Source organism: Hemitrygon akajei, chromosome 2 (assembly GCF_048418815.1).
Source record: "Hemitrygon akajei chromosome 2, sHemAka1.3, whole genome shotgun sequence".
NCBI classification, from domain to species: Eukaryota; Metazoa; Chordata; class Chondrichthyes; order Myliobatiformes; family Dasyatidae; genus Hemitrygon; species Hemitrygon akajei.
The window spans coordinates 208,359,590-208,370,818 of NC_133125.1; the positions used below are offsets into that span (position 1 = coordinate 208,359,590).

The 11,229-nt window shown below is 45.2% G+C and overlaps 1 pseudogene; it reads left to right on the forward strand.

The window, feature by feature from the left end:
• Positions 1–811: 811 nt before the first annotated feature.
• Positions 812–7,173, forward strand: LOC140720317 (zinc-binding protein A33-like; annotated as a pseudogene).
• Positions 7,174–11,229: the final 4,056 nt, after the last annotated feature.

Below are 11,229 nucleotides of genomic sequence, written 5' to 3' on the forward strand. Positions count from 1 at the left end.
CCATTAGCTTTCTTCACTGCCTGCTGTACCTGCATGCTTACTTTCAGTGTCTGATGAACAAGGACACCCAGATCTCATTGTACTTCCCCTTTTCTTAACTTGACACCATTCAGATAGTAATCTGCCTTCCTGTTCTTGCCACCAAAGTGGATAACCTCACATTTATCCACATTAAACTGCATCTGCCATACATTTGCCCACTTACCCAACCTGTCCAAGTCACCCTGCATTCTCATAACATCCTCCTGACATTTCACACTGCCACCCAGCTTTCTGTCAAACATAATTATTTCAGTTCCTGTTCAGTTTTCCATATACCCTGGCCGGGCACGGATACTTCCTTCTGGTTTCTTTCACATTCAGACGTGTTCTCTTTCTGTTCCCTTCGTTTTCTGTGATTCGTCAGAAGCGGCCAGGACATTTACTTGCAACAACAGAACGCTCTGTATTTAGAGATTGCAGCGCGTACAGTGGACAATCCCGGTACTGCAGGGGCTCAGCAGCTCCTCAAAATTGAAATGATCCCGAATCAGGAAGTGCCGGGATTTAACATGGCTTCCAAAGATCACGTCGCGAGTCTAATCGAGGAGGCAATTTGTCCCATCTGCCTGGATTTCTTCACTGATCCAGTATCACTGGAATGTGAACACAATTTCTGCCGCTCCTGTATCACACGCTGTTGGGAAAGGGATGAGAACATCTCCTGCCCGGAATGTAAAACGGAGTTTGCGGACCGGACCCTCAAAGCAAGTCGGGTGTTAGGGAGACTGGCTGAGAAAGCTCGAAAACTATATCTGAAGCCGAAAGAGAAGGAAAGTAAACTTCACTGCGGAGAACACGAGGAAGAATTGAAGCTGTTTTGTGAAACTGATAGGAAATTGATCTGCGTGATTTGTGCGGCTGCGCAGGAGCACAAGTGTCATGACTTCATGCTGATTAAAGAAGCTGTTAAACTCTACAAGGTAAAATATACTGAACACGCATTCTGCCCATTGTATCTTTATTTTCTGACGGTCTTATTTACTGATTCCTAGGATCGGGTGACATCTTCCATAAAAATTTCTCACAGAAAAGAAATCAGTGCTCCAAGAAATGGAACGGCAACAGAAAGAGAAGATCTCCCGAGTTCGGGTGAGGCTTCCTGAGGAGAATTCTGATACTCTCGTGGTCTGGTTCCATTTCATGCTCAATTGCAGTTTTGCAGCAGGTAGCCCTGTGGTTTCCCACATCCTATGACCGGTTTCGATCCTGCTGACTGCGTTGAGTTTACTCTCTTCCGTGTCCATGACTGGGCTCATCCAAAAGTATTTCTGGGTCAACGGTTAAATAGTCACTTTAATTAACTTTGTGAATTACATTGGGTGGTATGTGAATCATCAGGGAGATAATGTGAGGGAGAAAAGTGATCAGGAGAATGTCAGGAAATGGGATAGACTTTAAATGGAGGAACAGATAGATAGATAGATAGATAGATAGATACTTTATTCATCCCCATGGGGAAATTCAACATTTTTTCCAATGTCCCATACACTTGTTGTAGCAAAAGCTAATTACATACAATACTTAACTCAGTAATAATATGAAATGCATCTAACTCACTAACTCAAAAAGCATTAATAATAGCTTTTAAAAAAAAGTTCTTAAGTCCTGGCAGTTGAATTGTAAAGCCTAATGGCATTGGGGAGTATTGACCTCTTCATCCTGTCTGAGGAGCATTGCATCGATAGTAGCCTGTCGCTGAAACTGCTTCTCTGTCTCTGGATGGTGCTATGTAGAGGATGTTCAGGGTTTTCCATAATTGACCGTAGCCTACTCAGCGCCCTTCGCTCAGCTACCGATGTTAAACTCTCCAGTACTTTGCCCACGACAGTCAACTTTCATGGTCATAAGGGCGTCCAATGCCGCCATAAGTACATGAATCAGTGTCTTTCATTTGACAGGAGCAGTCCAGCAGCCTACAGTCCCACATCACTTCGCAGATTGCTGAAATACACCAGATTCTCAACGAGAAAGAGCAGCGCTTACTCAGAGATCTCAGAGATGAAGAGGAGAGGATTCTAAACTCAATGCAGAAAAACCTTCGAGAGATTCAAGAGAATTTGAATTCTCTTCTGGAGGAACTCTCAAATTTACTGCAACAGTTGGATGAAAACGACAGTGTGATGTTTCTGCAGGTGAGAGGTTATATTAGAGTTTGGTTCAGGAAAAGTGCACAGTCACAAAATGTGAGCTCCGTTCCAAATAGGGAGTGACATATTTTAAACAAATGAAATGTTGGCCAATTGGTAAAACTCCGATTTAAATCTAATAAACACATGGTCTGTTCTGGGGCTGTTATTGTCCCCAGATTGGCCTCTACAATATTTCAGCATATTTTACAATATCTCTACATATATTGTTTCAGCAAAATATGTATTTCCTGAATCTCACACTCAATTCCAGTAACAGTCATATGTAATAACTGTTGTGAGGCAGTGAGTGTCTTTAGTCCTTCTCATCGTAAATACTGTCCTCCAATATTAGACATTTTAACCATGTGAAAAGATACCAGCTGTCTACCCCATCTTTTCCTCTCATAATCTTAGAAACCTCTATCAGATCTCCCCCTCAACACCCTCCACTCCAGAGAAAACAACACAAGCCTGTCCTGCCTCCCCTTATAGCACATGCCCGCTAATCTAGGAGGCATCCTGGTAAGATGCTTCTGCAGCTTCTCTAAAGGGAAGGTGCCAATGAAGCAACCAGATTGAATATAAGACTAAATTGGTAAATAGTGATGTAAATTACTTCTTTAGAACATCACAGACATTCTCTGCCTCCAAACACATGTTCTCCGCTTTATCCTTTGTCTTCTTTATCCCGCTCCATTGTTATCACTTGCTTCTGATGCATGTATAGAATGTCTTGAGATCCTAGTTCATCCTACTTGTCAAGGACTTTTCGTGGCCGTTCCTGGTTCTCATAATTTCCTTCTGGAGTTCTTTACTGGCTTCTTTGCAAACCTGAAAAGCTCTGTTGAATTTAGTTTACACGACCTTACATATAATTCTTTTATCTTCTCTCTCATCATCTAATGTTGCTTTACCTTACCATCCTTGTCCATCCTTCCTGCTGGGACATAGCTGCCCTATACAACATGCACAATACGCTGGAGGAACCCAGCAGATCAGACAGCATCCACGGAAAGAACAGTCAACTCAGATCAGGACTGAAGAGGGAGGGGGCAGAGGTCCTATAAAGAAGGTGGGGGAGGGTGGGAAGGAGAAAGCTGGTAGGTGGCAGGTGAAAAATCAGTAAGGGGAAAGATCAAGGGGTGAGGGAGGGGAAGCAGAGAGGGGATAGGCAGGAAAGGTGAAGAAGGAATGTAAGGGGAAAGCGCTATGGGTAGTAGAAGGAGGCGGAACCATAAGGGAGGTGATAGGCATCTGGAGGAGGTGGCAGAGTGAAACTGGGATGGGGGAACGGATGGGGGGAGAATTACTGGAAGTTGGAGAATTCAATGTTCAGCTGTCCTATACTCTGTTCAATTGTTCTGTAAACACTCTCCACATGCCAGATGTAGATTAACCAAATGTCAACTGTTTCCAATTAACTCTCTCTAGTTCCTGTTTAATATTCTTGTAACTTCCGTACTCTCCTGTAAAGTTTGTATTTATCTTTGTCAATGGCTGCCATAACATTTAAGGAGCTGTGTCTACTGTTCCCTAACCATGCTCCGATGAAAAACAAGACATTCAATTGGCCAGGCTCGTTACCGAACACGTTTCACTTTTGTCCTTCCTCTTGTTGAACTGTCACAAATTGATTTTTAGAACCCTCCTGGATGCATTAAATGTTGGAATTCGGGAGGTCCCAATCTATATTAGGGAAGTTGAACTCACTTACCACAATCCGGTTGTTTATACAGCTTTCCACCTTCTGCCTGCATAGCTTTTCCACACTGTCGCAGTTGCTTGTGGTGGGGTGTTGGGTGTGGGGTCTGTAGTTTAACCCGACCAGCGTGATTTCTGATTGTGAAGCTCTACCCGTGGATGAGCACCCTTTTATGGCTGCACTGAGTGCAGGTGTAATTATGTCGCTGATTAATAGCATACTACACCCACTTCCATTTATCTCCTACTCCATACTTTTTAGAACATCAAATCCTTGGAACGTTAGTATTAATTCCTGTCCCTCTCTCAACCACATCACTGTAATGGACACAACATGTTGGAACATGTGCTGTTCCATGCTCAAAATTCACCTCCCTTCATACACACACTTTAACCCATCTATCCTATTGTGTCTATTACCTTGCTCCTCTCTGCTCTTACTGGTCATGATATCTATATTCTTCTCAACACCTCCACTTTCTAACCTGTTGTTCTGGATCTCCCTTCTAAACTGGATTAAACCCTCTCAAGTGGTATTAGAGATCCCCCTAGCCAGGATATTGGTTCCACTTCAGTTAAGTTGCAACCCCTCCCTCTTGTACAGATTGTTCCTGCCCCAGGAGAGGCTTTAATGATCCAAGTATTTTGAAACCCTACCACCTGCACCAATTCCTCTTTTCTTTCTTCCTGATACTCATTACATCGGACCTCATCCACTTTTTACCTACGTCATTGGTGACAAAATGAAACAGGTCCTTGAGTTTGAGACTGTTCAGCAGATGATCTGAGACATCTACTACCCAAGGTAACACCAGAGGTAACAGACCATTACACAGAGGTAAAAGTAGAAATATTCACACCCTCTCCAACCAAGTTAAATCCATCGATAATTTTAAATTCACCTTCCTGATCATCACTGACAACCTGTCCACACAGCAGTGTCCAACCTCCTTGAACTTGACTGAAGTTTTATCCTTTGAGTTGCAGACTCCAATATCCCTTTTCCAGTTGCGTGTCATGAGGACTGAGAGTTGGGAAATGGGAATGTTCAGGGGCTTGAATTTGATGGAACTCCTGCTGTTAAGATGTGGACAGTTAGTCAGTCAGTACAGATTTATGTTTCATTTCTTTCAGGAGGAGTCTCACCAGAAGAGCAGGTAAGACATGGTCTTCACTGCAGCCTTACTTTTTTCCCCATAAAATTATTTGTGAATTGTTGCTGTTTATAATCAGCAGTTTAATATTTGCAGGTTTACTGATGAGGCCCAGACAGTGTCCATGACAGATGGTTCCTTGCCGGTAGAAAAAATCGACCAGCCCTTATTGTATACGGTGTGGAGAGGATTGTTTGATGCCATAAAGCAAGGTAAATTTGATACAAATTTGTTGTCCTTGTGCTCTGTAATTGTAAGCCAACAATACATTTCCAGCTTGGATCCATGTGGTTTCACCTTCTGGACCAGCTGAACATCTTGTCAAATCCCTCGCTGATGTCCGGCAGTTGAATCCGCTCTTGGCTGCAGGCATTCCACCTCTTCCACACATGAATGTCGTCTCCCTCAGTGCCCTCCAATCTTTCAGTCTCCACTCACTGTATTTCACACTGGACCATTCACCTCTGGACTCCTTCCATGGTGGAAGCAATACCCTTTCAATTTGAATATAGGGCAGGATCAGGTCACCTAACCCCTCACCACTGCCTCCATTTGATATAATCAGGACTTCACTTAAAATCCCCAATAGCCACGCCACTCCACCACCACTCCCCCCTTAATCTGTCTCCATCTCCACCCTTTCCAGCCGAAGCACTCAAATCCCGGCTCCACATCTCTACCGCACAGTCTCTTGATCCTCTCACACTGCCGCTGTCTCGCCCGTCCGCATGCTGCTGCCCATCTCGACAATCTCCGCTCTCCAGATAGGAGAAAACGCTCAACAGAGGATTATTGTCCCTCTGATATACTTCAGTGAAACCCGAGAAAGCTATTTTATTGATTGGCCATTCGATTGTGTCTGACGTCAAACGGAATCTCACCCGAAGTCGGGGTCGCGCAGCCCAAGTTTTCCCCGATCCCCGGGGACTCCCTGATTCTCTGTTTCTCCCCCCAGATTCTGTTACGTTGGATGTGGAGACAGCGAGCCCATGGCTCGACGTGTCTGAAGATCGAAAGAGTGTGAGATGCACCGACACTTGGAGGAATCTCCCTGACAATGGGAAGAGGTTCAGAGACTGGGAATGTGTTCTGGGATCGGAGGGTTTCACATCGGGGAGACATTACTGGGAGGTGCAGGTGACGGGCAGTCGAGTCTGGAGCCTGGGAGTCGCCGCAGAGTCTGTGGAGAGGAAGAAGTGGGTCGCTTTAATACCAGAGACTGGAGTATGGACCATCGAGCGAAACGAAAACCAGCTTTACGTGAACACCTGCCCTGAATCCCGTCTCCGTACCCGTCCCATTCCCTGGAAGGTGGGAGTTTATCTCAGTTACGAGTTTGGAACAGTTTCATTTTACAATGCCAGCACCAAGTCTCATCTTTACACCATCACTGGGAATAAATTCACGGAAAAACTTTATCCGTTCTTCGCGACTTGGGACAAAAAGTGGCTGAGAATCTGCTCTGGATCTGTGAAAGAGGGTCGGGTCCCGGGACCGGCATCGCAGCGGGGGTTAGAGGCTGTGACGCAGATATCCTGTTGACAACAGGTTGGCGCGCAAAGGGTTCCAATCGATCCCCAAATTCCGTATTGTAAAACCCCCCATGATCCTGAACATAAATCCGGTGGAAATGTTAATGTGGGGATATTTCAATAAATACGAATTGATACTCAAACTGCCGACGTGTTAATTATGCATCAACTGCATCCATCAACGGAACTGAAATACTTTTGTAAAAATACTGTGATTGAAACGATTACCTTCGCCGATTCACCAGCGGCCGTGGGCAACGGGTCCTGCGTTCCTCGGCTTGTCCGCTCCGACTAATTATAGTGAATCGCGCAAATGTTGATGGTGAAGGCTGGAAAATAAAGGTAAAGGTGACTCGGGGTGGTTGCAAGAAGCGTGGGTGTAAATAAAACGCGAAGAAACAAATCATAACCTGCCTGAATCGAGGCGAATAGAGCTTGTGGAATCTGTATTCAATTGTGGACTAAAGTTATTTAAAAAAACACTAAGTTCGGTTCTGAAGAAAATGAGTTTGATGATAACGAAAGGAAAATGGCGGAAAAGTACAACAGGCCAGACAGGATTCCTGGAGCTAGAATCTGAGTCGATAGTCCCTTGTGGAATTGATCCAACGTTAAAATAAAAGAAGATATGGAGGAGCCGAGAGCCAAGCAGCAGCGTGGAGGGAAACTGACAATCGACGTTTTGAGTGGGTTTAGACTCCGTCCGTCGAACTTATATATCAGGCATTACCAGCTTGAGCTCACAAAACTAATAATAAAATCAATCATAGTAATCAACAAATGTCGACAGTCTGAGATGAAGAGTCCTTGAGAGTGAGTCCATTGGTTGTGGGAACAATTTAGAGCTTGATGGTTGACGGGCAATAACTGTTCCTGGTGATGTAAGTCCGGAGGCTCCTGTACTTTTTCCTGATGGCAGCAGCAGCGTGCCGTGGGTGGTGGGGATCCTTGATGATGGGTGCTGCTTTCCTGCGACAGCGCTCCATGTAGACGTGCTTAATGGCGGGGAAGGTTTTACTGTAACAGAGGTGGACTGAGCTGTGTAACACGACATTTTTTAAATTGGATTTTCTGTTCATGGGCATTGGTGTTTCCCACACCAGGCCTTGAAGCAGCCAATCTGCACACTCCACCTCAAGTCTATCGACGTTTGTCACAGGTTTAGATGTCATGACGAATCTTCGCAAACGTCTAAGGAAGTAGAGGCACTGTCGCGCTTTCTTCGAAATTTCATTTATGTGCTGGGCACAGGGCGGGTCCTCTGAAATGATCATACCGATGGATGACCGTACAGTCGTGCTGAGCCGAACTCGTTACAGGGCATCTGCAGAAGCCTGCGCATTGACAATCCAAATCTCCCTAAGTTTTTAGGCAAGTAGCAGTACTGGCCTGCTCATGGACGTGAGACACACATACTGGATTTTACTGGATTTACAAGGACGTTGCCTGGATTGGGGAGCATGCCTTATGAGAATAGGCTGACTGAACTCGGCCTTTTCTCTTTGGAGCGACAGAGGATGAGAGGTGAACTGATAGAGGTGTACAAGATAATGAGAGGCGTTGATCGTGTGGCTAGTCAGAGGCTTTTCCCCAGGGCTGAAATGGCTAGCACGAGAGGGCATAGTTTTAAGGTCCTTGGAAGTAGGTACAGAGGAGATGTCAGGGGTAAGTTTTTTTTTACGCAGGGAGTGGTGAGTGCGTGGAATGGGCTACCGCCGGCGGTGGTGGAGACGGAAATGATAGGGCCTTTTAAGAGACTCCTACATGGGTACACGGAGCTTTGAAAGATAGAGGGCTATGGGTAAAGCCTAGGTAGTTCTAAGGTAGGGACATGTTCGGCACGGCTTTGTGGGCCGAATGGCTTGTATTGTGCTGTACGTTTTCTATGTTTCTATGAATCTGGGGTAACACACAAGATGTTAGAGGAACTGGGTGTGTCAAAAAGTGACTGTGTAGGGAAGGAGATAATCAAATCGAGACACAGCCTGACAACCAACCGTAACCCCTTTGTTGCCGTTTTTTTATTTCCATGCATTAACGATCCTTCAGTCAACATTACATTACCTTCAAACCCCTGAGCTCTAATATATTCTGTAATACTCACTGGCTCCTTACAGCGGCCTTCAGATACAAAATGCTGCGTGTGTTCTGATCTTTGCGTTACACCCATGCCTCCGGAAACTCCAACAGATGCGTGAAACGTGACTTTCCTTTCATAGATCCGTGCCGACTGTGGCATATATCATTACTATTTTCTAATTGCCCTGTTACCACTTCCTTCATAACACTTCTGATTATTTCCCCACTCCTGATGTCAGACCGGTTGGTCTGTAGTTCCAAAGATTCTCTCTCCTTCCTTTCTGCAGAACTAGGATTAAACTTGTTAACCCCAACACGGACGCCGACGTACGGAAGTACCTAGGGGACTGAGTTAAATCTGCCGTGTTTGGCCATAGTTTAGGATTGTTTAGACAAGGGAAAAGAGGGAAGGAAAGGGAGATTTACATTGTTGCAGTACCTTCAACGTCCTCTTCAGGATATGTCTGAACTCTCCACTGACAATGAAGTACTTTCCAAAGCATTGTTATTGTTGTCACATGAAGCCCGTAGACTGTTTGTTTGCATATTTTTTTAACATCAGTGGTAGCATTGACAGCTGGTGAGCTGGGGTAGGGTCTGACTAGCTGTCGAAGCCGTTCTGTCAGCACAGCCGGTCAGTTCCTCTGGCAGCGGCTCTGCGTTACCACGGAGCCCACTGTTGAGCAGGAGGCAGTATCCGAGGGACGACTTCTCCCGGGAGAAGCTGGGGAAAAAAGCAGTTCAGTTCTGGACTACGGACCAGCGAGTAATCTGACCCCATGTTTAATAGCAATGGAACCGAATGTGAGGCACTGTGAAATAACCGAGGTGTATAAAATGATGGGCGGTCTCGACAGACTGAATAGGAAGAACCTATATATAATTGCAGCAGGGTTCTAAACCAGGGGCAATTTAATGCAATTGTCAGAAGAATTAGAGGGAAGAGGGGAAAATGTTTTTATTCAGTGGTTGACGGTTGGGAACCATTTCTGGGGAAAGAAAACACAATGATAATTGATCCAGGTATTGTACATCTTATGTAATCGATAAATTCACTGTACTGTCCCAAACACAAACTCGGTTCTGGCTAGGAGACTGTGACAGTTATTATACCTGCTGTCTCTTAGCTCCAGGGATCTGGATTTGATCCCTCCGCTCGGTTCTGCCTGAGCTGCTGGGGTTCAAATCGTGGGATTCAACCTGGCTGTAAACTGAAGAACCGGAGTCCATTAGGAGCTCGTTAAATTGAGGCAGCAGCATTAAATCAAGGTGCGCTGGTGGGGCATCGATTCAGATGTCGATCGAGCAGTCCAATGGCCTGATTAACAAGCCACAGGCACAAATTCAAATCTTTTCAGTGATCATCGCATAAATTTTAAAACGTTGTTTGGACATTTGCTCACCCTTCTAATTGAACTCTCTAACAATAAATCTAAAGTGTTTACCAAGGCTAGTATTTTATTAAAACAAAAAAAAAACAAGATTATTAATGCAATTTACTACCCCGCTCTACATCCAGTCAGCTTGAAAATCCCCATCGACCTATCAGTTTGCTCGCCTTTTCCTTCTGAATCCCGAATTGTGCTCCGGTCACCACCACTTCTCCCAGGTTGTTGAGGAATCTAACATCAGAATCTGTTAATTCTCTCTGCTCTTTCTTCCTGGCTGGAAACATATCCGCTGTTTCTTTATGGTCGTGGAGTCCAAATCTCGCTGCCCAGCCGCACATGGACTGCACCAGCTGAAGTCTCTCGTTTCCAGCTTCTGGAATGAAGTCTGTGGGCGGTAAATGCCGCCCTTACTGCCGATACCAAGGTTCCATAAACAATAAATTACTCCTCCTGTTCCAGTCTCTAGCGTATTTTCTGTTATACTAGAGATTTTTCAGATGCAGGAAATCCAGAGTAATACATACAAAATGAACAGGTCAGGCAGCATCTACGGAGATGAATAAACAGTCTACTGGAAAGGAAGGGGAAAGACGTCAGAATAAAAATGTGGGGGGGGGGGGTAGGGGAAGGAGGACTAGCTAGAAGGTGATATGTGAAGCTATGTGGGTGGGAAAGGTAAAGAGCCGGAGAGGAAGGAATCTGATATGCAAAGAGAGAAAGAAAAGGACGGGCACTAGGGAAGGTGATTGGCTGATAGGGAGAAGAGGTAAGAGACCAGGACGGAGAAAAGAAGAGGGAAGGGGGAGGGAATAAAAAAATCGCTGGAAGGAGAAATTAATTTTCATGCCATCAGGTTGGACGCTAGCTAAGTGAAATATGAGATGTGGATCCTCCACTGACAGTGGCCTCATCGTGGTAAAAAAAAAAAGGCCGTGGACCGAAAACAACACACACAAAATGCTGGTGGAACACAGCAGGCCAGGCAGCATCTATAGGAAGAAGCACTGTCGACGTTTCGGGCCGAAACCCTTCGTCAGGACTAACTGAAAGGAAAGATAGTAAGAGATTTGAAAGTAGGAAAGGAAGGGGGAAATACGAAATGATAGGAGAAGACCGGAGGGTGAGGGGTGAAGCTAAGAGCTGGAAAGGTGATTGGCAAAAGGGATACAGAGCTGGAGAAGGGAAAGGATCATGGGACGGG